The sequence below is a fragment of the Leopardus geoffroyi genome, chromosome A1 (assembly GCF_018350155.1).
Source record: "Leopardus geoffroyi isolate Oge1 chromosome A1, O.geoffroyi_Oge1_pat1.0, whole genome shotgun sequence".
In the NCBI taxonomy this organism is placed as follows: domain Eukaryota; kingdom Metazoa; phylum Chordata; class Mammalia; order Carnivora; family Felidae; genus Leopardus; species Leopardus geoffroyi.
The window spans coordinates 134,111,807-134,136,675 of NC_059326.1; the positions used below are offsets into that span (position 1 = coordinate 134,111,807).

Consider the following 24,869-nt stretch of genomic DNA (forward strand, 5'->3'; position numbering starts at 1 on the left):
GAGGGATGGTGGGGGTTGCTGACTGAAAGCAAGGGTGGTGGAGACACCGGGAAGGGAGAGCAGGTAGGAGGTGTGGTTGGGAAGGCACTTGGGGCCAGGATCATGTACAGCCTTGTTGACCAGAGAAGACACTTGGATTTAAGAGTCCCCTCAGAGTATTAAGTGGGGGAGTGATATGATTTGTTCATTTTTGAAATTCAAGGAATCGATTAAAGGGACTGTCCTGGAGGTAGTCAATGGGACGAGCTGCTGCCTCTAATACACCATGTTGTATTGCATATGAAATGGGTGCCTTTGCATATCAGTTTTACCCTTGATAGAATGAGGGCAACTTGGATTCCATGTTTATGTCTAAATATCATAATAGTTGTAAAATGTAAGAGAAGATCATTTTATTCACAAAATAGCACACGTGATAATATATATGAAGAAAGTGAATGCATTATTGAGAAAAATAAAACTTGAATAGACATGCTTTGCTTGTTCCTAGAAGGAACAATTTACTCAAATTGTAAGGCTATCAGTTTTTTTCCAAATGATTCTAATAATTTAACACAATTCTAATAATGCCATTTTTTTTGGAGGGGGAACTGATAAAATAATTATGAAATGCATTTGAAAGAATAAACAGTGGTAATAATGATGGGAAAATTGCCTCCTGAGACATTAATATGGCTTATAAAGCTGTCATAATTAAAAGAGATAATAGTAGCATAGGAATCAGGAAGAAAATCTGTGGAGTAGAGCAATGATGCTAGAAATGACCATAAGTGAATATACAGTTTGGGTATAAAATCGATAAGTAATCTAAAAAATGAGTTATGAATTTACAGAGTGCTTTGTAAATGGTGTTTGGACATTTGATTTAACAAATTATAAGAAATAAAGTACGTATTACACCAATGAGTGCTAGATAAATGAGATATTGAAATGTAAAAAATACTTTGATGTACAAGAAGAAAACTTAGATATTTTTAAAACCTTAGAGAGAGATTCTTTTTATGGATAATGATGATGACATTTTTAAAAATAAAAAAAATGAAAAAATTGGGAGAAATATATTTAATACATTATTTTGGCAAGTGATTACTATATAATGAGCCCTGAAAGAAAATCAGCTATGGACAGGAGTAGAGATTTTACAAAAGCACTAATGAAAATACCAAAACATATGAAAAATGCCCTGCCTTGGTGCTAACTAAGGAAGAACAAATAAAAGATCAGTGAGATATTATTATTTCCCCTTTAAAATTGGCAGAGATGATCAAATGCTAACACCCAGTGCTGGTGTGGGGTAAAGGACGCTCTTTAATACGTTGCTGATGGGAGTGAAAATTCATATTTGTCAAGGCAATTTAGTAATACGTGGAAAATCTATGCCTTGTTTCTAGTAATTTATCTTAAGGATGTAAAAATATGTGTAAGAAGTCAGCTATTAGGATATTTATCTCAGCACTCTGTGTAAGAACCAAAGTGTCCCAAAGGAGGATTGATTGTACATTATGGTGTAGGGATAACAATGGAAAACAGTAATTAAATATAATGTGGTAGACATGTATAGATGGGAAAGACCTCCACAAAGCATTTCAAATGAAAATACAAAGCTTCTACAACAATATGTTAAGCATGATCTCTGCCCCCTTTTTTGTTAAACTGTGGGTGTATGTGTATTAATGTGTATAGAAGAGGTTTTGTCAAGTTGTCTCTGAGTGAATGTGATTGTAATTCGTTTTGCTATCCTTTTTACGTATCTAATTTAAAATGTTTCTGTTGTGAATGTATTTTAAAACATTGTAGCTAAGAACGTGGGCTCAGATGTTCAGATGGACCTGTGCACATCTGTCTAGTGTTCTTTGATACTGGTTAGCTATAAAATGCACCTCATACTAATACCTACCTCATAGATGGTTGTGTTAAAATAATGCATGAAAAGCACATAGCATATTTTTGTCATGGTTAGTCCTGTTAATTATTTATTTTTACTTTTTACTATTTTCTCAATAATTTGAAAATATTCTTTTAAAATAGAATGTATTGGCTCTACAATTCAAAGAGGATTGGATAAGCATCAGCTCATCTTCTTAGATGGTCAAAACCTATCTATTCGCTTATTTCTCACTTGTCCCAAATGTTATCTCTACATTGTGCAATGCAAGTTCCACCAGCCAGGACACGGCAGTTACCACTTCTCGCCAGGATTATAAAACCCCCTGGACGTGACTGTTTCTGGGTGCAGTCCTTGAGAATCCCGCTGCTCTACAGTTTCAGTTTGTAAGTTGTCAGATTACTTGATTTTGGAAAAGAAAAATAGACAAAGAATGGTAGCTGAAAACACCCCTATGTGTTTCCCTAAGTAATGGATAAGCAAGATAGACCGTACTAAAGCAATAATGGGGCATCTCGGTGGCTCAGTTGGTTAGGCATCTGACTTCAGCCCAGATCATGATCCCGCGCTTCGTGGGTTCAAGCCCCACGTTGGGCTCTGTGCTGAGAACTTGGAGCCTGCTTCAGATTCTGTGTCTCCCTTTCTCTCTGCCTGCCCCGCCCCCCCCCACTTGCACTCTTTCTGTCTCCCCAAAATAAACAAATATTAAAAAAATAAAGCAATAGTGAGGGCCTTTATTTTATTTTATATATTATATATATTATATATACATTAATAATTTATTGTCAAGTTAGCTAACAATCAGTGTATACAGTGTAGTCTTGGGTTCAGGTGTAGATTCCCATGATTCATCACTTACATAAAACACCCTGTGCTCATCCCAACAAGTGGCCTCCTCAACACCCATCTCCCATTTTCCCGTTCCCCCAATTCCCCACCCCTATCAACCCTCAGTTTGTTCTCTGTATTTAAGAGTCTCTTATGGTTTGCCTCCCTCTCTGTTTGGAGCTTATTTTTCATTCCTTTTCCCCATGGTCTTCTTTTAAGTGTCTCAAATTCCACATATGAGTGAAAACATATGATATCTGTCTTTTTCTGACTGACTTATTTCACTTAGCATAATACCCTCCAGTTCATCCACGTTGTTACAAATGACAAGATTTCATTCTTTGTCATTGCCGAGTAGTATTCTGTTGTGTGTGTGTATATATATGTATATGTATATATATATACATACACATACATACATCTTCTTTATCCATTCATCAGTTGATGGACATTTTTTAAAGTTTGTTTATTTTGAGAGAGAGGGAGAGAGAGAGCATGGAGGAGAGGCACAGAGAGAGAGAAAGAGAGAGAGAGAGAGAGAGGGAGAGAATCCTAAGCAGGCTCCATGCCCTCAGCAGGAGGCCAATTTGGGGCTCTACCTCAGGAACTGTGAGGTCATGACCTGAGCTGAAATCAAGAGTCAGATGCTTAACTGACTGATCCACTTAGGTGCTCCAATAGTGAGAGCCTTTAAAAGTTTGGTTTGGTGCAAAGGTTTTGTGGTACAAACACGGTACATTTGCTTCCTTGTGAAACATGTCCAGAAAGGAGCGGGGGACCAGTCCATGGGTTATCTATCACATGTCCTTGTTCAAACCTCTGGTCATGCCATGTATGTTTCAAGAAATAATATTTCCCGAAGCAGTGGTTCTTAGGCTTTTGGTCAGTCTGGGGCTTACCTGGGGCTTCAGATAAGGCTTAAAATAAGGAGGAAGGAAGAGTTATGCCTTTTAGATGAGTGCCTAATTGTTAAATTCTTCATTCCTCATTCTTCTTTTCTCCTCTTGTTCACTTACTCCTTCTTCCTCCTTATCTGTGAAACACATTCATCAACTGTTAGCACTTCTTCATTCAGGAATGGATAGATTTAACAGTTGTAAGGAGAGCTTGAGAGCTTTATCTACACACATTTCATAGTTTTGATATATTTAAACACACTGGTCGGTCTGAAGGCAGCAGGGAGTAGGTGGGTAATGAGTTACAGCACTGCTTTGCCTTGTTAAGGAACATCACCAGAATGTTTAAATGGGGTTTCCATCTAGTCCTATATGCTGTAAGTTAAGAAAGTGGATAAATCTCTATAACTGGCTGGTAGAATTTTTTTTTCCATCAGGCATTCGTTTGAGTCACAAAAGAAGAACTGGATCCAATAAGATATATGCAGGTTGACAAGTGGCTTATTTAACTTAATACAGGAAAATATAAAATAATGGAAACTAGGTCAAAAATGGCAAAAAGGATTAGGGCTTGAATAGAGACAGGCTTCCAGACAATGAAGGGAAGGGGATCTGGCAGTAATAGTGTCTGTAAAGCCCAACCCATCAGCTTCATGTCTGGCAGTAATTAGGAGGCCGAAGGAATACTGTAATGAATCAACTGAGGACAAGAATGGAAAAGAGAAAGGGTTGATAGGCTCTGTGAAGCTGGATGGCCTTACAGAGGAAGGGGAGGACTTGCAGGAGGCAGTCCCCAGAGTTAGAAAGAGACAGCAGGAGAGCCTCTTCTCTGTCCTCTTTGTGGGTGGTCGGGTGACGGACATACCGGAGAGAGGAGACAGAGTGGTCAAAAGAGGAAGTGTTGAGAGGGGCAGGAGGTTACCTATCACGATGACCTGTGGGGAGTTCGGGTGCTACCACTCATGACTTCCTCAGGTTCCCTGGCTTGCCCCCTGTGGGCCTTGTGGCCCACCTGTCACTGTTAATTTCCATCCATCTCTTTGAAACTAGACTCGAAGGAAGAGTTAGCTCCTGACTAGGGTCCGTCTTAGTTAGGACCCCTCCATCTTTTCTAACATGCTGCTACTGAATCCTTTCTCCCCCCAGCCTCCTGCTTCCCAGGGAGGGCAAGCACACTCAGACATGACAGCTTTTTGGACTTCAGCACTGGGTTCTCCAAGACTTGCCAGTCTGTTCCGTTATTTAACCAGGACGCATACCAGCTGGGTTGAAGAGTGCAGCTGGATGTCTTTCAAGGCTCATCTGAGCTTCAGCTGCAGTGTATTTTTTGTGTTTGTCTACATCAGGGTTGCCAGTTCATGCTGGGAAGCTGCGCAGGAATCCTTTCTCTTCCATTTGCTCTGCAGAACACCATGTGCAAGGCGGTGTCCAGTCCACACTCTGAGGCAGTTAGGATTGCTACAGAAACAGGGGAATGAACTGTGCGAAAAGAACCATAGGCTCAAATAGACATGCTGAGCTCTGGAATCTGAATTCAAATATGGCTCTTCCCTGGCATTTGAAACAAACACAATATCCCAGGAGGATGAGAAAAGCATGGTCCACATGGTGTCTTTGTTGAGTCAGTCCTCAGCGGGATGGGGGGTGGGGGTGGGGGGTGGGTGCGGTGAGGCTCTGAGGCCTCTTGGGGTATGAGAGGAAATATCAAAGAGCCTGGCTTAGCAAGGAGGGAAATTAACTCTCATGGGTCACCTGGCATGCCTATAGTATCCTCCACCAGGAAGGACTTAGGCAATGGCCTACAGTTGTCTTATTGTGAGGACAATAAAGTGGTTCACATGGATGCTGTCTCCTAACAGGCCTGCATGACAGCTAAATGCCCAGCTATAGAATAGCGGATGCTGTGATTCAGAGATTTTTTCCATGTTTGTGTTTTCAGGACATTTCCTAGCTACCAAGACATATGTATGCAAGCTCAGCCATTCCTTTGAAATCCAAAGCTAATTCGCTGTATCAGAAATGAGCATTGTTTGGGGCATGAGAGGTATAGCCACGAACAAAAGAGATATCAATTCTTGCCCTCCAAGCTCATACATTCTTGTGGGTAGTCAGGGAAAACACAAAATAGGGTATTACTTATAGAGTATAATGGGTGGTGATAAGTGGTATTTAAAAGAAAGATGAGGGGGGCATAGGGAGTGTCAGGGAAAGGGTTGAATTTGATGGTCTTGAAATATCCAGGTGACTGGCAATACACAGACGTAATTTTAAATATCCAGGAATTTATTTTCTGTTTTCTGGTAGGTATTCATATCGTGTTAATAGCAATGTTTTTTCTATAGTGCGTTGTAATTTTTAAAGCACTCTCATACCTATTATTTCCACAGTGGAAAGGGAGTGCCTCTGCCACTTTCACGTACATAAGTACTTAGCTCCGTTCAGGACTGGATTTGAGCTCTATTGCACTGGACTTAACAACACATTTAGGTGACTTACTGGAAAAGTGCTCCTTAAAGTTCTCACATTGAACTTTATCAGTCACTCCATCGGGAAGCCAAAGGGCAAGGCGCCTCCCCAATGGCCTGGAGGACTCTTGAGAAGCTCTGGAATGAGGAGTCCTTGAACACAGCAGCATGCTAGTGTACTCTTCCACTGTCTGGGATAGGTTTCTCTGTCATGGAAGCAACAGAGAGTCTTTGTAAACCATCACAGTCATGTACACAGGGACACTCCACAGTCATTGTCACGCCCAGGTGCTAACACCCCATCTCCAACTCAGCTGTGCATTTTTCCTTGGGCATCCTACTTTCACACCAAAGTCATTTTGTCTAAATGAAGCTCACCCTCCTTGCTTGCCCCTTCCATTCTGGCTTCTTCTCTTGAGTCTTAAATCTTTGAGCACTCCTTAGATACCCCTTTGTGTTCCCCCTCCATGTAGGAGCTTGTCCATTCTTCACATCCTTTCTTCCAGTCACCTCTGGGCCAGGTCAGGACTTAACAAACTCTGAACAAATTTCTGAATAATTACAACGCCCTCCTCTTTGGTCACTTCAATTTCGGTGTCATTTTGAATGTTCAGCTGCTCACCCTTCCTGAGCACAGACATCATTCCCTTGCCAGACCCATCTGCAAATTCCTTGCAGGTTCTCGTTCTCTCTGCTTGCTGCTCATTGCCCCTCCCACCAGTCTCCAATGAGAAGAACCAGTCCCTTCTCTCTTTGCCCTCTCTAAGTCTGACTCATTCATCACATTCTTGCTCGGCGGCAGCCTCCTCAAAGATAGGCTTGCAGATAAAATACAGGACACCCAGTTAAATGTGCACTTCAGGTAAACAAATACTTTTTTACCATAAGCATTTATCAAATACTGCATGGGATATACTTATTCTAAAAAGATTATTCATCGTTTATGTAAAATTCAAATTTAACTGGACATCCTTTATTTTAATTTGTTAAAACTGGCAACTCTACTGCAATAAGTATTCCTTGGCTACTCTGTGTAGTTCCCTGGGCTTGATGCCTGCGGAAAGCCTATAGCACTCACATCATTGAATCTTTGTACAAGAGCGTAGGGTATAGGTGGTAAATCAAAAACTACTGCTTGCATTCTTGGAATCAGTGATCACTCAATACCTACTATGTTTTAGGAAATGTGTAAGGCATCCTGGGTGCAAAAATAAACATAATGCCTGTTCTCAATGGTGCCTGGCTAGAGCAGCAGGCCTCCCTAGCGCACAATTACAGTGCAGCATTTTGATGGCCACTATACTTGCTATGAGCTGACTTCTTGGAGGAGACAGGTCTTGAAGGATGACTAGGGAGGTAGGAAGAGGGTGTCTCTGGACAGAGAGAGAAAGATAGGCAGAGACCCAGGTGAGAGAGAGATTAGGGTACGACCAGGAAGTTGGTAGAAAGTTCATTGTTGTTCTCGAGGAAGTGTGTCTATAAGATAACACGTGGTGTTGTCTGGAGGTTTGGTCAGTATACATTTCTCAGCATACCACTGAGGATGAAGTTTGGAAGGTTGGACAAAGACCAGATCATGAAGATTTTGTAGCTCACACTTAAGAGGCTGAGCGTTATCCTGAAAGCTGTGGAGAACCACTGAACCTTTTAGAGAAATGACACACTCAAATTTACATTTCAAGGAGGGACTCAGAGAATAGCTTCAAGGGGCAAGACTGCCAGAAGGGATACCAATGTGGTGGCAGCTACAGTGGTTCCAGGTAGAGATGCCGAGGGTGCTGGGATTTAGGGGTGGACATGTTCAGGAGATCTGAAGAGCGTAAAACATCAATGGGACCTGTGGCCAAATTGGACACGTTAGGTGATGGACGGGGGAGGAGTGAACATTTCTGGCATGGGCACCTGTGGGGATGACAGAGATATCTATCTAGGTAGAGGGTATAGAAAGTTAAGCAGGTTTGAGGGGGTGAGGATTACGAGGAGATCTGTCTGAACGTGTTTCATGTCACACTTGGCATTTATTATATTTGGTTGTATTTTGTTCCTCATCTTTTCATGTGCTCTGTTGTGTCCCCAGGTGGACTCTGATCCTTCTGAGGTCTTGGACTGCATTAACCAACCTGGGGATGCCCCGGAGCCTTTAACTCGTTACCACCCCTTGCACGTTCGCCTCACCACACGCGACTATGTGAAGCCCCAAGCTAACGCTGCCAGCAGCTGTAAGCAATATGGTCTGCGTCGTTGCTCATGGCCGGAACTTTGAGCCGGGACACAGTTTCACTCCGTAGATGTATTTCTCCTCTGAGGGAAGCCTAACACCCGAGCTGAACTTGCCCCCTTCTGAAAGGGAGGACCATATCTCACAGTGGCAACAGGAGGCTGCAGGTCAGTGGGGTGATGACCGGACCCTCAGAGACCCTGCTCTCTCTCTTTACAAAACCCCATAAATCCTTCCAAAGGGAGTAATTCCCTCAGGATCAAGAGAGTCCTCCACATTCCTAAAATCAGTGAAGGCAAAATGTACAGGGATTTCTGAGAAAAGTAAATGTGGTGTGAGCATGATCCCTGGGTGTTACTGTGCTGCAGAGAAGGCCCCCCCTTCCCCCCCTGAATGGTGTTCTTTGCTCTCAAGTTAACTCACGCACTGGACTTGGTCCAAGTACATTTTGTTTCTTGATTTCTAGCCAGGCTTCTCTCAGTTGTGGTGCATTCTCCTCTTTGCTCCCCTCCCTCCCCCGCCCCCTTCTCTCTTTTTATAATTATTTCAGCTTTTCCATGTGACTGAACTGATACAGAGGAAAACCCACCAGCTTAGGTAGGGCTTCCACCAGAGTGGGGCCAGAGGGACTCTGTGAACGGCCGGCCCCTCACTCAGCAATGGCCTGCATGGCAAGGTATGTCTAAGAGCAGCTGAAGCAGAAAGCGTTTGAACTCTGCCCCTGCCAAATGACTTCCAGATGTGTAAACTCCAGCCTCCCTCTGCTCTCTGACTGTAGCCCTGCCAACATACATCTGCAGATTTCTGGTGCACAGGAAACATGAAAGAGTATCTTCTACAACATCTGTTCTCTTTCCCCAGCTCCCCACTCTGTCTTCTCGGACTTTGCCCTATATTTCATCTCCTCCTAAACAAAGTCATTAAGGAATCACTGCACAACTCGCCTTGGCCCATAGATGCCATCTCCCCCCTTCTCCCCCCAGAGCCTGTTCTTGGCTCTCTGGATGTTTGGCCAAAGCAACACTAGAATCATTAAAGACACGTATTGACTTGCTGCAGGAGACAAGAACCAAGTTTTCTCTCCTGGGCAGGTGCCACTCCATAAGCTGCAAAGGGAGATTTTGGCCACAAGGAGGACCGAGCAGAGACCTGAAGATGAAAACACGGGTCTCCATGAAGAGTGTGCCCGCTTACACACCCTTGGGAGAAGGTGAGATCTTCAGGAAGAACTTTTTTCTATGGACATTCAGTTTCTTGGAACAAACCAAGCAGGCTTCTCTAAAATTGGAAGCATTTATGTGCACAATGGGTTCTTTGCCTCTCCCCCAGCCCCTGGGGTATGGCACCTATCAGGCCAAGAGGATAGAAGAGGACCAGTTCTTAAAGTAACTCAAAGGGGGATGAAAAAAAATCAGAAACACTTTCAGCAAAATGGAGCAGGAGATTTTTATGGAGGCATTTACTCTCATTAAGAAAATGATTTGACTGCTGTGTAAATAAATGCTTGACCTTCATTCTGCCCTTCATCCATATGGACCTGAAACTCTCTCCGGCCCCATCCCAGGGGACATGGAATGGAGCCAAGTGACCAAATCTGGGACAGGGAACTAGGGTGCACTACAAAAGGGAGCAGAGAGTTAAAGGGGCCTTTGGGCTCCAGGGGCCGAGAAAGGAGCAGTTGTAGGTGAGAGGTCCTTGCTGCCCCAGGTCCTGTGTCATAGGCGTGCAGGTCCACCTGGGAGCCTGTGGGGATCGCAGAGGTTAAGGAGATCTGCTCCTGATTATGCACCCAGGGTGAGCCTCCCAGGAGGCTCCAGCAGTGACTTCCTGCACCCTGGATAAGACTGCCCTGCCCTGTAATCTGAAGGGCAGAGTGGAGAGTGGGTAAGATGTACATCCTGCTGTAATAGTCCCGAGCACCTCCGTCTCTGGCTCTCGGATGGAGCCCTAAGATTTGGCTGGATTCTGCTACAGTAGCCTCCCTATTTGAAACAAACAAACAAGCAAATAACCAGTCAAGACAAACCACACATTGGTCTCATACTTCAAGTAGAACTTGTTGCAGAAAAACAAGTGGAAGAGATAAAGCTCTCCCTCCATCTGTGTCTTTCCATGCAACTTCCCCAGAGACATTGGATTACCTCAGTAGTTAGGGTACTCCTTCCTGAAGAAGAGCAGAATCTGTAAACTCTTTCATATAAGGATGGATGGGTAAAAGGGGTAAACAAGCCTTTTTATTCTGCCTGAGAACTGATCTTCGTTTAACTGTATAGCTCTATTACTTCAGCAACCTGTTTGGGAATGCAAACTATACCATATTGCTGAGGATAAAAAAGATCCCTGACTGGACTGGGGAGCTGTATCTGGAGTGGGTGGAATTATAAAGAACCACAAATTTCTGCTAAGGACACCATGCTTTAGGCTTTCCTAAGTGTGGTGACATTTGTGATGGGCACCCTGTAGGGAAGTTGGAAGCGATGCCTGGGACTTGTTACAGGAGATAATGGCCCCTTTGAGGAGTGAGGATTTTAAGTCAGGTTAGCTCCCATACTTGCCCACTGTGGATCCCATCCCTTGTGCCTGAGCTGTCCCTGGGGAGAAGTCGGTGGTGAATGGCTGTGTGGGCTGATATATGGGCTTTCATTGAAGGAAACCACTGATGCTGTCCTGCTACTTGACCTGTGGTCCTGCCTCACATCCTTCTGGGTACACCACTTGTGGCCTGTGATCGTCTTGTGAGTGAGAGTATCTAGTTGAGGCTAAGAAAATGCTCTTGGGTGGTTTGGAGAGTATAACTCGTTGCCTGTTAAATTGTCTCCCATCTCCTTTGCAAAGATAGACTAGTGGGTGGAAGACACACTTAGGGGGCCAGAAACCTGCGGAACATGCCTCAGATCACACTCAGAGGACATACTCTGTCTTTAGGACTTTCAGCTTCACCCCAAATGATGCCCAGGAAGAAAATGGTTGTTATCTGATTTTGCTTTGCATGTACCTATCACCCAAAGCTGTTGGAACTATAAATGTCACAATGACCTCCCACCTGGCCCCTATTATAAAGGCTCTAACTTCAGAACTCGGGGAACAGGTGTGAAAGTTTCCATCTTCTAAGTGTATCTATTCCAATTATAAACTCAGTTAGTAGAGAAATAACTAATGATTCTACTGTGAGATGCATATGGACCAGAATTTCATTTGTCACCTATTCTCTGTACTTTTCTCTAACCGGAGAACAGTAGCAAATGACATTTATGATTTCTTGGTAGCAGTGTAAGGTCAAGACATCTCTGTATTTCCCTATCTTCCATACAGTTGCCCTGGTAAACAGCCACAGGTCACTTTGGGGAAGGAGGAAGCAATGTTTATTGTATATATTTGTAATAGGCTTGTGGGGCTTTTCTTCAAGGAAGACTGCTTCTCCTTCATTCAACATAGACATACCTTAGACATACCTTGCCATGGGCTTACTTAGCCCATATGTGTATGTGTCTGTCTGTGTCTCCTTTAAAAATTAAAAAAAAAAAATTTTTATTTATGAGAGAGAGAGCGTGAGCTGGGGAAGGACAGAGAGAGAGGGAGACAACAGAATCTGAAGCAGGCTCCAGGCTCTGAGCCGTCATCACAGAGCCCCACGTGGGGCTTGAACCCACGAACAGCGAGATCATGAGCTGAGTCGAAGTGGGATACCTAACCAACTGAGCCACCCAAGCACCCCTGTCTGTCTGTCTGTGTCTCCTTGACCTCCCTCCCCCATTGCTTGACTTCATGTAATTGATTGACTAACCTTTCAATTTCAAATATAATCTATTGATGTGTCATTGATGAGTAGAATTAGCCCAAATGGTATGTTTAACTTCACTACTCGACTAGGGTACCAAAAGAACATGTGATGTGGTAGAGGGAAGAAAATATGGTGGTTTGAATGAATACCTTTGTGATTGCTAACACATTTGGCAGGTTGAAATGTTTGTGTTGTCAGGCAGTTAACTCCTGAGAATCAACATGGTTGGATTATGAAGCCGTTGAGCTGTATAGCCCCTGTGTAAACAATCATCTCCAGCAGTTATGTGACCATGGAGGAATGCAGGCCCAGTGTTACCATTACAGGTTTTCAAGATAAACTGAGGGTTCATTTCTGGGTTTTCTATTCTGTTCTATTGATCTGTGTGCCTATTTTTATGGCAGTACAATTATGTCTTGATCACTACAGGCAGCCTAGGAAGTCATATGGAGGTTCCTCCTAAAGTTAAAAAAAGAATGATCCAGCAATGCACTACTAGGTATTTACCTAAAGGATACAAAAATACAAATTCAAAGGTATCCATGCACCCTGGTGTTGATAGCTTTGCCAACAATAGCCAAATTATGGAAAGAATCCAGATGTTCATTGACTAAGGAATGGATAAAGAAGATGTGGTATGTATATACAATGGAATATTACTCGGCCAGCAAAAAGAATGAAATCTTGCCATTCATAATGGTGTGGATGGAGCTAGAGAGTATTACTCTAAGTAAAATAAGTCAGAGAAAGACACATACCATATGATTTTACTCATAGGTGGAATTTAAGAAATTAAAAAAATGATCGTAGGGGAATAAAAGAGTGAGGCAAAACAAGAAAGAGACTCCTAACCATAGAGAATAAACTGATGGTTATGAGAGGAGGTGGGTAGCGGGGGGAGGGATGGGTGAAATAGGTGATTAGGAGTGCGCTTGTGATGAGCTCCCGGTGTGGTATGTAAGTGATGGATCACTACATTGTATACCTGAAACACTGTATGTTAACTAACTGGAATTGAAATAAAAACTGAAAAAAAAATTTAATTGTGGCTCCTTAAACACACACATACAATCCCCCCCCCCCCCCAAAAAAAAAAATGTCTTTGGGCCAGCTTTGCTCTGCAGGCTGCCAGTTTGGGGCTATCGGCATATATAAAGAAGGGGAAGATGAATCAGCCTTTACTGAGCACCTACAGGCCATTGTTTTTGACCTCATCCTGGGAAAAATGTATTGTCAATGTAATTTTCTTTATGAATAAACTGAAACTCAGGAAGGTTAAGTAATCTAAGGTTGAACAAGAAAATTGTGGCAGATTCAGGTAGAAGTCTTCAGATGCCTGAACCTTGACTCTTTCCACCCTATCAAGCCAAAGTCACTGCTCTCCATGCTGTGAATGAGCTTTCAGTTTTCTTCAGAAAGTTTCCCAGCTAAAATTGAAGTATGATTGAAGTGACTCTTTTCCTCTCAACTTGGCTACCCAGTGGTGTAAACAAGACAGACACAGTGACGTTTGCAGTTGTTGGGGAAGCATCCTTGGTGTGGCTCCTTGGGGAGTGCTCTATGGTGTCTCATCCTTGTGTGCACAGTAGCTTCCTTTCAACTGCAAGTGCACCCCACACAAACTCTTCACTTCTGCTTTCCCCCACACTGGCTTGAACACCTCTGTTAAGAAACATTATGGGGGTGAAGGAAATTCAAATGAGGATAACATTAGGTTGGGAGCCCAGGATAGATGAACTTTTCTGCCTTGTGTCTTACACCTGGCAGTGCCTATGATCTTGTTTGGTATGCTCTCTGTCCATAGTTCTCCTCCCCAATTTGCTCCCCCAGGACAGTGAGATTGTGTGAATGGGGGATTTGTGAAGTGGTGTGAATGGGGCTCTTAGAAATGAGGCCAAGAAGGCTTAGTTAGACGCACAGGCAATCAGTCACACCAGCTGCTTGTCCCCTTCTAGTTTGTAACCTGAAGAGGCTTTTTTGTTTTTATTCTTATCATTTATTCTAGCTGTTCTTTTAGAAGTCTTTTCTTAATCGCTTCAGTCCGCATTTCTCCCTATTCTTTTCTGTTACTTGGGGCTTTATTATTTTTTTTAATGAATCTTAAGAATTTAAAACTTGTATGTCTTATACCCGGTTTATAGATGGAATTATGTTTTTCATGATCAAAACAACATTGCCTGAATTCTTCAGAGTCAAAATAAATCTGCCTCTACAAAATGGAAAATTACGTAGTTAAGTGTTTTGATGGTCTTTGTGTCATTGAGAATTAATATAAGAGGATGGCAGAGTTAGTAAGTTGGCAGGTAAGGTAACTTTGTCCTCATTTTGGAACAAGTAACAGGCTTGGGTGCTTTTTTTTCATGCAGTTCTGGGCACACAGAAATGTGTGACTTATATATGTCTATTCATTTTCAGTTTAACTGAAAAAACAGAGCAAACATTGTGGATTAAACTAATAGAAATTGTTTATGAGATCTGCAAATTGGTTCTCAGAAAACTAAACCAGGGGAGAAATCAAGCTATCAACAATTATTATTTTTAACCTTCTTTTTCTAGTTTTCAGTATCATATTATAAAGTTAATTAGAACCTTGAGTCATTTAGGAATTGCTTTTGAGTGCTGCTAATAGAGGCTCAAAATAACAGCGGCTTAAACAAAAGAAGACCCCTTTTCCCCTTTTATGTAAAACAGAAGCAAGCAATCCAGGACTAGTACAGGGCTCCATGGTCATTAGGAAACCAGGCTCGGCTCCTTCTATCTTTTTGTTCCTCCACCCTTAGTCTGTGTCTTCTATGTTCAAGGTTACCTCACTGTCACTAGATGATTGTTGGAGCTCCATCCATCACTTTGGCTTGTAGACACGAGGAAGAAGGAAAGGAGGTGGGTAAAGGCACCTGTAATCAACTCTTCTCAACATCTTTCCCTGAAACCATCCTGAATAACTTCTCCTTAAATCTTACTGCCTGCCGGTATCTGTAAGGGAGGTTTGTAAATGGGCACATCGTAGTGTTTAACTGTGTATGTGTCTTCGACTAAGGAAGAAGGGAGAATGGTTCTTGGGTGGGCAAATAGCAGGCTCTGATGGCACTTGGTGTGGTTCTGCTTCCGTCGCTGTGCGGGCTCACCCCTGGGTGTGGTGGTGAGGGGCAGGGAACAACCCAAGCAACAGACTACCTTGGCGGAGGCCCTGAAGCTCAGAGGGAACTCATTTGTTTGGTAAGAGATGGTAAGGTGAGAAGGGGGTCTCACCCCAGGTCTGTCTGGCTTCAAAGAGTCTGAACTTGGAAGTTGGATGTTATGTTGCTACAGACCAGGTTGGCAAATAAGGGGCAAAAATGGGGAGATATAGAGAAAAGAGGTGATAGAATTTTTTTAAAGCTTAGGTTAGTACATTGCCATAAAAATAGGAGACTTTCGTACCTTGCTTCTTTCAGTTAAAGTAATGCTTTTGAGATTCATCCATGTCGTTTTATGTATTGGTAGTTTTTTTTTTTTCCTTATGTTAGAATAGTGTTCCACAATTAATCTACCTTCCAGTTGATATTCACTTGGGTTGTTTCTAGCTTTTGACAATTATTAATAAATATGCCATAAGCATTTATAGTTTTTTGTGTGAATGTATTTAAAAAAAATTTTTTTTTGCCTAAGTACCTAGGAAATGGGTATTAATGAGTTGTATGGGGAATATAAATTTAACTTTCTAAGAAATTGTGAAGAGTTTTCCAAAGTGTATCATTTACTAAGTTTACTGGCAATGTAAGCCATTTCCAGGGGCTGTACATCCTTGCCAGCTCTTGGTAAGGCCAGGTTTTCGTTTTGTTTTGTTTTGTTTACATTCTAATAGGCATTTCGTGGTATTTCAATGTGACTTTCAGGTACATTTCCCTAATGACGAATGGTTTTAAGAGTCTTGGTATTTATTTGCCCTCCGTGTCTCTTTGATGAAGTATCTTCAAACCTTTTGCCCATTTTTAATTAAGGTTTGTTTTCTTACTGAGTTATGAGGGTTCTTTATGTACTCTGGATACCAGTCTATTATAAGGTAAGCATTTTGTGCATATTTTCTCACAGTATGTGGCAACTGTTTTATGCAACAGAAACTTTTAATTTTGGTACTGTCTGGCCAGTTTCTTTTTTCTTTTTTTCATGCTTTTTGTCTCATATCAAAGAAATCTTTGTGTAACCTAATGTCTAGAAGATTTTCTGTGGTGTTTTCTTAGAAATTTTATAGAATTGGGATTTTATAGAATTGGGATCACTTAGGTCTGTGATCTGTTGAGAGTCATTTTTTATAGGTGGTATGAGGTATGGATTGGGGTTCATTTTTTTACATAACTATTTCAGAAGCGTTTCAGAATCATTTGTTGAGAATCCTTTCTTCCTACCTTGACACCTTTGTCAAAAATCAGTTGACCAAATATGTGTAGGTCTATTGCTGAATTTGATCCTATTCCTTGAGTGCATTTATCCTTTTGCCAGTAACACAGTATCTTGGGCATTGTAGCTTTATAGGAAGTCTTGAAATTAGACATGACAATTCTTTATTGTGAAATAGTAAAAATACACAAACAATACACACACAGATACATACATACATATGTACATACATACATCTATGCGTACATATTGGTCTCTGCCCCTGGATCCTAGCATACCGCTCCTAAAACCCTTGTAATTTTTTTATTAAGATGATTTATTGTCAGATTGGTTTCCATACAACACCCGCTGCTCATCTCAACAAGTGCCCTCCTCAATTCTCATCACCTCTTTTCCCTCTCCCCCACCCCCCAACCACCCTCAGTGTGTTCTCTGCATTCAAGAGCCTCTTGTGGTTTGTGTCCCTCCCTCTCTGTTTGTAACTATTTTTTCCCCTTCCTTCCCCCATGGTCTTCTGTTAAGTTTCTCAAGATCCACATATGAGTGAAAACATACGATATCTGTCCTTCTCTGACTGACTTATTTTATTCAGCATAATACCTTCCAGTTCCGTCCACATTACTGCAAACGGCAGGATTTCATTCTTTCTCATTGCCGAGTGAGTAGTATTCCATTGCATATATAAACCACATCTTCCTTATCCATTCATTAGTTGATAGACATTTAGGCTCTTTCCATAATTTGGCTATTGTTGAAAGTGCTGCTGTAAACATTGGGGTACATATGCCCTGTACATTAGCACTCCTGTATCCCTTGAAACCCTTATAATTTTGTAAGTGATAAGAGCACTAGGAGCATCTTTTGTTCTAATATTTGGTCTTTAACCCTGGTTCCAGACCTGAGCCCCTAAATCCCTTGTAATTTCCTAGGAGTGTCTTTTGTTCTGATGAGGTGACTCTGGGTAGGCTGCTGGATTGGGTCTGGTCACCAGAAAGACCCAAGTCATGATCAGAAGCTTGGAATTTTCTGTTCCACCCCTTATTCTTCAGACAGGGGAGAGGGGCTGGAAATAGAGTTAATGATCCATCATGCCGTCGAGATACAGCCTCCATAAAAATCCCCTGCTGCGAGAGTGATGCACCTGGACAGGGTATGCAGTTCCACACCCCTTCCTGCACACCTTGTCCTGTGTATGTCTTCATCTGGATGTTCTTTTGTATCATTTATCATATTATTTTATTTTTATTTGTTTATTGGTTAAGTTGATTTGAGAGAGATAGGGAGAGGGAGGAGGGAGGGAGGGGAGGGGAAGGGGCAGAGTGAGAGGGTGAGAGAGAATTCCAAGCAGGCTCTGTGTCTTCAGCACAAAGTCCAAGGGAGGCCTCCATCCCATGAACCGTGAGATCCCGACCTGAGCCAAAATCAAGAGTCCAATGCTTAGCCAACTGAGATACCCAGGTGCCCCTAGAAACTGTGTTTAAATATACTTGATACATTTTGCCTCATAGTCCTTCTCATACCATCTATATAAAGAGTTTGTACTTTTTCAGTAAAAGGTGAGGAAATCAAAGTTTAGATGAATGAAGTAGCTTGTCCAAAATAATGCTGTAAGGAGGGATTTGAAGCAGGCATGGTGGGGGGCAGCTTCACCTGACCACGGACTTCGGACCTCACTGGTCTCTTGATGTGTCAAGTCTGGGTGAGGCCTCGTGTCGCTTTCCCCATAATACCTTTTTGCTGGCACTCAGTGGCATGGGAAAAGGTCCCACCCAGTGTGGGCAGAGTTGTAAAGTGGATGGTAGCATCTTTTCACTTTGTACTTGGCTTGTAGACCTGGAAGGCTAAGCTCCCTTAGGTTGACTGAGCAGTATCTATGGGCTGGTAGAGCTTGCAGCTAAGAATCCTATGAAGTACTTAGTAGAGGACCCACACCCCCAACCCATACATACTTGAGGTCACAGGAGGGATAGAGAGCCGGGGGCACAAAGTGGTGGAAAGGGAAGAATGAAGTAGCGAAAAGGCAAACAACACATCAGTGGATGGAGAAGGGACTAGTGAGGGGGTGTGTCTGAGAGACAAGAGCTTTGAGTAGTCTCCTTCTCTCAGGTGTCTCTTACATAGAATGTGTAGCCTGGAGGCCTAGGAGCATGAGTATCTTTCTGGGAGTCATCTCCTGGGGAAAGTCTGGGGTTTAGGGAACGGTGGCTGCAGAGCGGGGCCTCTGTGGGGCTTGGAAAAGCTGAGTAGGGTAGAGCTGTTCAGGGAGGCTCCCTCTGTTTCTCCACTTGCTGTTCTCTGTACTTTTTTCTGAAAACTGACTTGATGGTGTCCATAGGGTATGCTCGGTTCAGACTCAGGAAAGCCTAGGGATCGTATAGCTTCCCTTTCCTGGCTCATCCCACTGACTGTCTCTGATTGCATTTCCATGGCCCGTGTACTGGGCTGGCCTGGAGGCAGGCAGGGGACTGACTCCCTCCTCCCACTCTCTCTGTCCTAGCAGCGCCCATCCTGCAATCACTGCTTATTACCCACGGCCCGGAAGGTAAAGCCTCTCATCCGAATGTCATCTCTGCTGTTTCTTATCACAGAACATCCTTATCGCCACAATTTCACTTGCTGGGAATTGTTGGTACTCAAGATCCTAGTGGTCAGCCCCAGCCACCGTTCTGATTTCAGTGGGAAAAAGGGACTATTTCCTGATCACAGGAAGATTTGAAAATAAAGAAAAGAATAAAGGGAAATAAAAGTCACCTATAAGGTGCCACCCAAACATCACTACTGCTAACATTTTGTTGTATTTCTTTGTTCCTTATTTTTAAAAATGCAGTCTACACTCAAGGTTCATATCCTATTTTGTCAGTTAATATTTTATCAAGAGCTTTTTTATTCTGTCTTTAAACATCATTTGCAGATAAATTATTAACGGCTACAGACTACTGTATTGTATGGATGCAGAAGTTGGCCCACCGTTGTTGGACATTGGATTGCATATAGGAAAGGTTCCTAGAGTTGGGGTATGGGGGAAAATTGGGATGTTTTAAAGACTTGTATACACTGCTAAATTCTTTTACAGAGAGGGTCGCTGTGTGTGCTGGGAGCAGAAGTACCTGGGATTGCACATCTAACCATACAAGCAAAGTGTTTGTATTTTTATCCTTGCCAATTACACAGGTAACAACAATTCATTGAATCAATCAATTCATTAATCAATCAATGAGTGTTTATGAGTTTCAGCTCTGTCACTTACTATTAATATATCCTTTGACATTGCAGCCCCTTTTCTGTAATCGCAAAATGGGGAATTTAATAGCACTTCCAGAAAACAGGTAGAGTCGTAACAGCTTCTTTGCTTTCATTTCAAGGCACTTCTGATGATTAAATGAAATAAGTAATGTAAAAAATATTTTGTAAACCTTCCAAGCGTATCAAGCCCTGCTGTATGGCCAGTAATATTTGAGGCCCTGGAGGGAGGAGTGATGTGAGGAATAAATGGAACAAAATTCTTACAAGTGAAGAACTTTAAAAATTGGTGCTATTCTACATGTGGCATCATTACAGCAGCCTTGTGTCCAGGGTTTCCTGGAACTGTCTTCCTTTTCCCTGCAGATTCCACCTGTCAGATGTAGTGTCTTGATTTTTGGTTCACAAACAGACATAATGCCTGTTTTATAGGAAAGTTCATAAGCTTCATTGAGGTTAATGGGTTTAGGTATATCTGTAATTATGTTAACATTTTTTTAGTTTTGAAAGATGAGAAAGGCTAGTTGTTTGAACATGGTACTTTTTTCACTTCTGGTAAGCTTGGCACATAGGGTGTGTGTATGTGTGTATGTGTGAGAGAGAGAGAATATATATGTGTATATATATATATCATATATATTTACATATATACAGTAAAATTTTTTTAAGTATATTTATTTTGAGAGAAGAGAAAGCACACATGCAAGTGGGGGGAGGAGCAGAGAGAGAGAAGAGAGAGAATCCCAAGCAGGCTCTGTGTGCTGTCAGCACTCAAAACCCAATGTGGGCTCGAACCCACAAACTGTGAGATCATGACCTGAGCCAAAATCAAGAGTCAAGCGCTTAATCAACCGAACCACCCAGGGGCCTCTACATACCTATTTTTAATTGGTAAAATCTTCTCTCTCCTTTCAGGAATAGTATTTACATGATCAGTTTCATTTCTCCCTCCTTTGATATAAAGTTGATTTTGAATCAACTAAACACAAAGGAGTGCCTTGCCTCAGATAAGCTCGCTTGCCCTTTCTTTCTCTCTCTCTCTCTCTCTCTCTCTCTCTCTCTCTATTTTGTAAAGTATACTTTCCGGAAACTTGATCCAGCCAAGCAAAAAACTTCAATCCTAGCCAAAAGTTTGTTCTCAATTATAAATTGATATTATCCTATAGTCTTGTCCCCAAAGGAATACTTTTTGCTGAAGATAAAGATTCTGTTAAAGAAAACATTTTCACAAGGAAGCTATAACGATATTGTTTATATAGTGTTTTGAGTGGGGCAGCACGTTTAGCCCATTGGCGTCCACACACGCAGGGATCCTGAAAGAGGAACATGTGTTATTCCCGGTGATTACTCTGTCAGCTGCAATCCTGTGCTTTCTCTCATGCAGAACCATAGGGTTAATGGATTTTGATAGGCAATGTGTGCCCTGCGTCTTTTCATACGTAAGAGTTCAAATGAGTGCTTCATTAAAAACACACTACTTGTGTGGCAAATTATTCTTGGTCTTTTCTGACCTAAACAGTAAGCAGAAACCTCCTAAATTGTGTTTCCAAGGGTCTGCTGATCTGACTGTACCTGACATGAGCATAAAACCAAACACCAGCGTTTCTAGCTTCACAGGCCTGCACCTGGATTCTGAGGCCTCCCTGGATGGATGGGCCTTCTGGAAAGTAGATGGGGAAGCTGAGAGAGATGGGGCTCTTCATGCTTGGTCATCCCTCTCCCTCCTCTTATCCTACTCCTCTTCTACCACTGAGGGGCCCTCTTTGTCCTTCTCTTGGGAACCAGAGGATCCCAGGATGGGCTGCTGTTGATGGCCAGGCACTCCCTTAGTTTACCATGGAAACCTGTACCCTCCTTCCCTTCTGCCCCAAGGCCAAGTGGGAGTGGTGGGGCCCAGATCATCTAAATATACAGAAAGAAAGTTTTCAACGGATGCTGTATGGGGTAGATAACTCAAGGAATTACTAACACATGAATAATGCCTTGGTGAGGCCTAACCATTCCTGTTCGCATGCTGGAAGTGAGGAAAATTCCTGTTCACATGCCGGAAGTGTCGAGTTTCTGCAGTGGCCCTCTGCTGACTGCCTTACTGAAAAGTGTAGCCTGAGTGAGCAATGATTTTGATAGGAAAGTGTTGGGGCGCCTGGGTGGCTCGGTCGTTAAGTGTCCAACTGCTGGTTTCAGCTCAGGTCATGATCTTTTGGGTCGTGAGTTCAAGCTCCATGCTGGGCTCTGTGCTGACCGTGTGGAGCCTGCTTGGGATTCTCTGTCTCCCTCTCTCTCTGCTCCTCCCTTGCTAGTGTGCTCTCTCTGTCTCTCTCTCAATAAATACATAAACTTAAAAAACAGTGTTAGACCCCTTAGATAGGGTGGGGGTGCAAAAAATGACGAACAACTTTGCTGGTGGACTTTATAATGCCACAGGTCTATGATCTTGTGCTGATTTGCATGGCCAGACTGGCTTGCCCTCTGTATGAGTCAGGTTTTATCAGAAGAGCAGAACTGGTAGGAGACAGATATTACCAGAAGGGATTGGTTTAACTGTTGTGGAACCTGAAGTCCATGAGGAGGTGGTCTGGGAAGAAAGATCAAGAACAGGTTGGAATCTCCCAGGCACAGGCTGAAGCCATTAAAGGGAGGCAAGGAGGGAAGCTCCTGTGAAGGGAGGGCAATCATAGATCAGATGCAGCTTGGAATAGGGTTCAGGGAGTGCCCGAGTCTTCCTTACAGGGCTTCCACTGATTAGGCCAGACCCAGCAAGATAATCTTACTTAAAGTCATTGGGTTAGGGAATTTAATTCGATGTACAAACCCCTTCATGGCAGTGCCTAGATTAGTGATTGATTGAATAACTAGGAAAAGGGGTGTGCATGCCACAAATGGCTGCCCCCTCATCTGTCCTCATTATCTAGCCTACCCATTCAGACATACCAAAAAACCATCACTTCCTCCCCCCTCCCTCTATCCTTCTCTTCCTTCGTTCCCAAAAAGATTCAGAACTTTTTGAGACTTAGAATTTGAGCGTTTCCAAAGTGCAGAGTGGAATTTTTAGATTGCTTTTCATTGGAACAATTCACGCCTTAAGGTAGGACCGTGTCATCGTATGTTCTCCACATCCACGTGCCCTTTGGCCTTTTCCCTCCATCTCAAGATGACTGTTCATCCTCAGACTCAAGGCACTGGCCACTCTATGTGCTATCCCAATCCCCAGATCATTCCAAGCTGGGCTGTCAAGTCCAGGAGCGTGGTAGGCAAAGAGAGATTTATGTAACTAGGGAATCAAACAGCCAACACTCAGAAGAATGACTTTTAATATGGAAATCTCTCCCCTGGCCAAATCTGTGCACATGGAACACCCACAACAAACAGGGCTATAAACAATGGCAATTGTGCTGACTTCACAGCACACACAGATGCGGCAGCTTTTTAGATGCATTTGAACAAAGGGATGAATCAAACTTGTTGTTGGCAAACAATCTCACATTGTCTTCCCCTCTGTCCCCTCAAATGGGGCAACATTCTCTGGACTCTGAGAAGCACTGAAGGCTTGGGTGTGAAGCTCTTTGGGGCAGTCAGTAGATAAATGCCAACTCTCCCAAGATCCAGACTTACTTGACACTTGATCTGAACAGTATGAAAAGAGGGCAGCCTTAAATGTGATCCAAAGAATTTTCATCTTGGGAAGGTTCTTTCATCAATACGGCAAGTCTAGAAGTCTGATCTGGGGGATGTGTGAAACGTCTGACACATTACTCAGCCCAGTGCCTCACACCGGGAGACCATCCACCTTTTTTTTCCCCTCCTCAGTGTCTAGCTGATGTAATGACACGTTTGTGTGATTACAGTCTGTTATTTACCATAAGATGACAGTGCCGGGGGTGGGGGCTGAGCGACTTAAGTGCAGGAGCTGAGGATGCACAAATCATTTACTATAATGACTGCACAACCTTGGAAATGATCGGCGGGATCAGAATGCCATGACAGAGTCTTTTGTCTTGGGCCTCAGCGTCTAATAGCAAGGTGGTGTTCAGGTTCCTGCCTTGGTAAGAGAATCTTTAATAGGGAATCCAGATCTCTTCCTTCATGGTCCTGGGAAGAGATACTCAGAATGCTCCCTCCTCTTTACTCTTTCCTTCCTGTGATCTTAGATAGATATGGGCAACTTTTTTCTGATAGAGCCAGATAGTAAACATGTTAGCCTCTCTGGGCCACGAGATCTCTCTTGCAACTATTCAACTCTGCCACTGTAACATAAAACTCAGCCACAGCCGACATGTTAATGAACAAGTGAGGCTGTGTTCCAATAAAACTTTATTTATGGACACTGAAACATTTGAATTTCATGTTATTTTTACTGTTGATAAGATAATCTTTTGATTTTAAAAACCATTCTTGGCTTGTAAGCTGTATTTAGCCCACAGGCTGTAGGTGTTAAACTTTGTCTAAGAGCATCTGTGCATGTCACTTGGAATTTGGAAGGGGAGGTAGCTTCAGGGTTCCTTCCAGATAAAAGGTCCTGACATTTGGTCAGAATCGCTAGACCTGGTCTTAGTTTTCTCATCTGTTCTCTGAAGCCATCCTTATTTCCCTAGCATCCTGTTGGTGGAATGAACGAATGGTTGCAAAGTCTGCAGAGAACCACGTATTCAAGTTAAAACATCTTTTTTTTTTTTTTTTGACTGCCATTTTTCTCATGTTCATTGTGGTTTTAAGGCATTTTGTTCCTTCTTAGCCACCTGTACTGAGAGTTTTGTTGGTTTCGAGGATTGTAGTGGTTTGAATGAGATAAGCATGTCATAGATTTTGGGGTGTGAAAAGTCACTGAATGTCAACATGCTGACGGGGCCATTTGAGGTTTTGCCCGTGCTACTTCAGCCAGGCTGGGCGCCCAGCGGAGTCCACTTAAAAGCTTTGTCTTGTCCGTTCCTCTGCTCTTATCTCTGCATAGAAGGAAACCTTTCTCTGATGTCTTTTCATTTTCAATGTCATATATTGCTTTTGTGAAACTTTAAATGAAAGAAAGACTTTTGAACATCTTTGTGTCAGACATGGTTCCATACTTGAAAATATAATAAGGTCTTTGGATAACATTTCTTGTGAGAATTTAACCACAATTTGTCATTATTGTTTTCCTTAGGTCTTAGCCACCTTTAACATGCTTTTCATTTTGCTACCTCTG

At 42.6% G+C, this 24,869-nt stretch overlaps 1 long non-coding RNA gene across 3 annotated transcripts in view; it reads left to right on the forward strand.

The window, feature by feature from the left end:
* Nucleotides 1-24,869, forward strand: part of LOC123606570 — a 256,727-nt gene that overhangs the window by 12,034 nt on the left and 219,824 nt on the right. For 2 of the 3 annotated variants that reach the window (XR_006716344.1, XR_006716355.1), the window contains exons 2-3: nucleotides 8,152-8,459; nucleotides 9,384-9,502. This is a non-coding gene — a long non-coding RNA (uncharacterized LOC123606570). The remainder of the gene's footprint in view (nucleotides 1-8,151; nucleotides 8,460-9,383; nucleotides 9,503-24,869) is intronic. The other variant, XR_006716350.1, reaches the window with a different exon arrangement.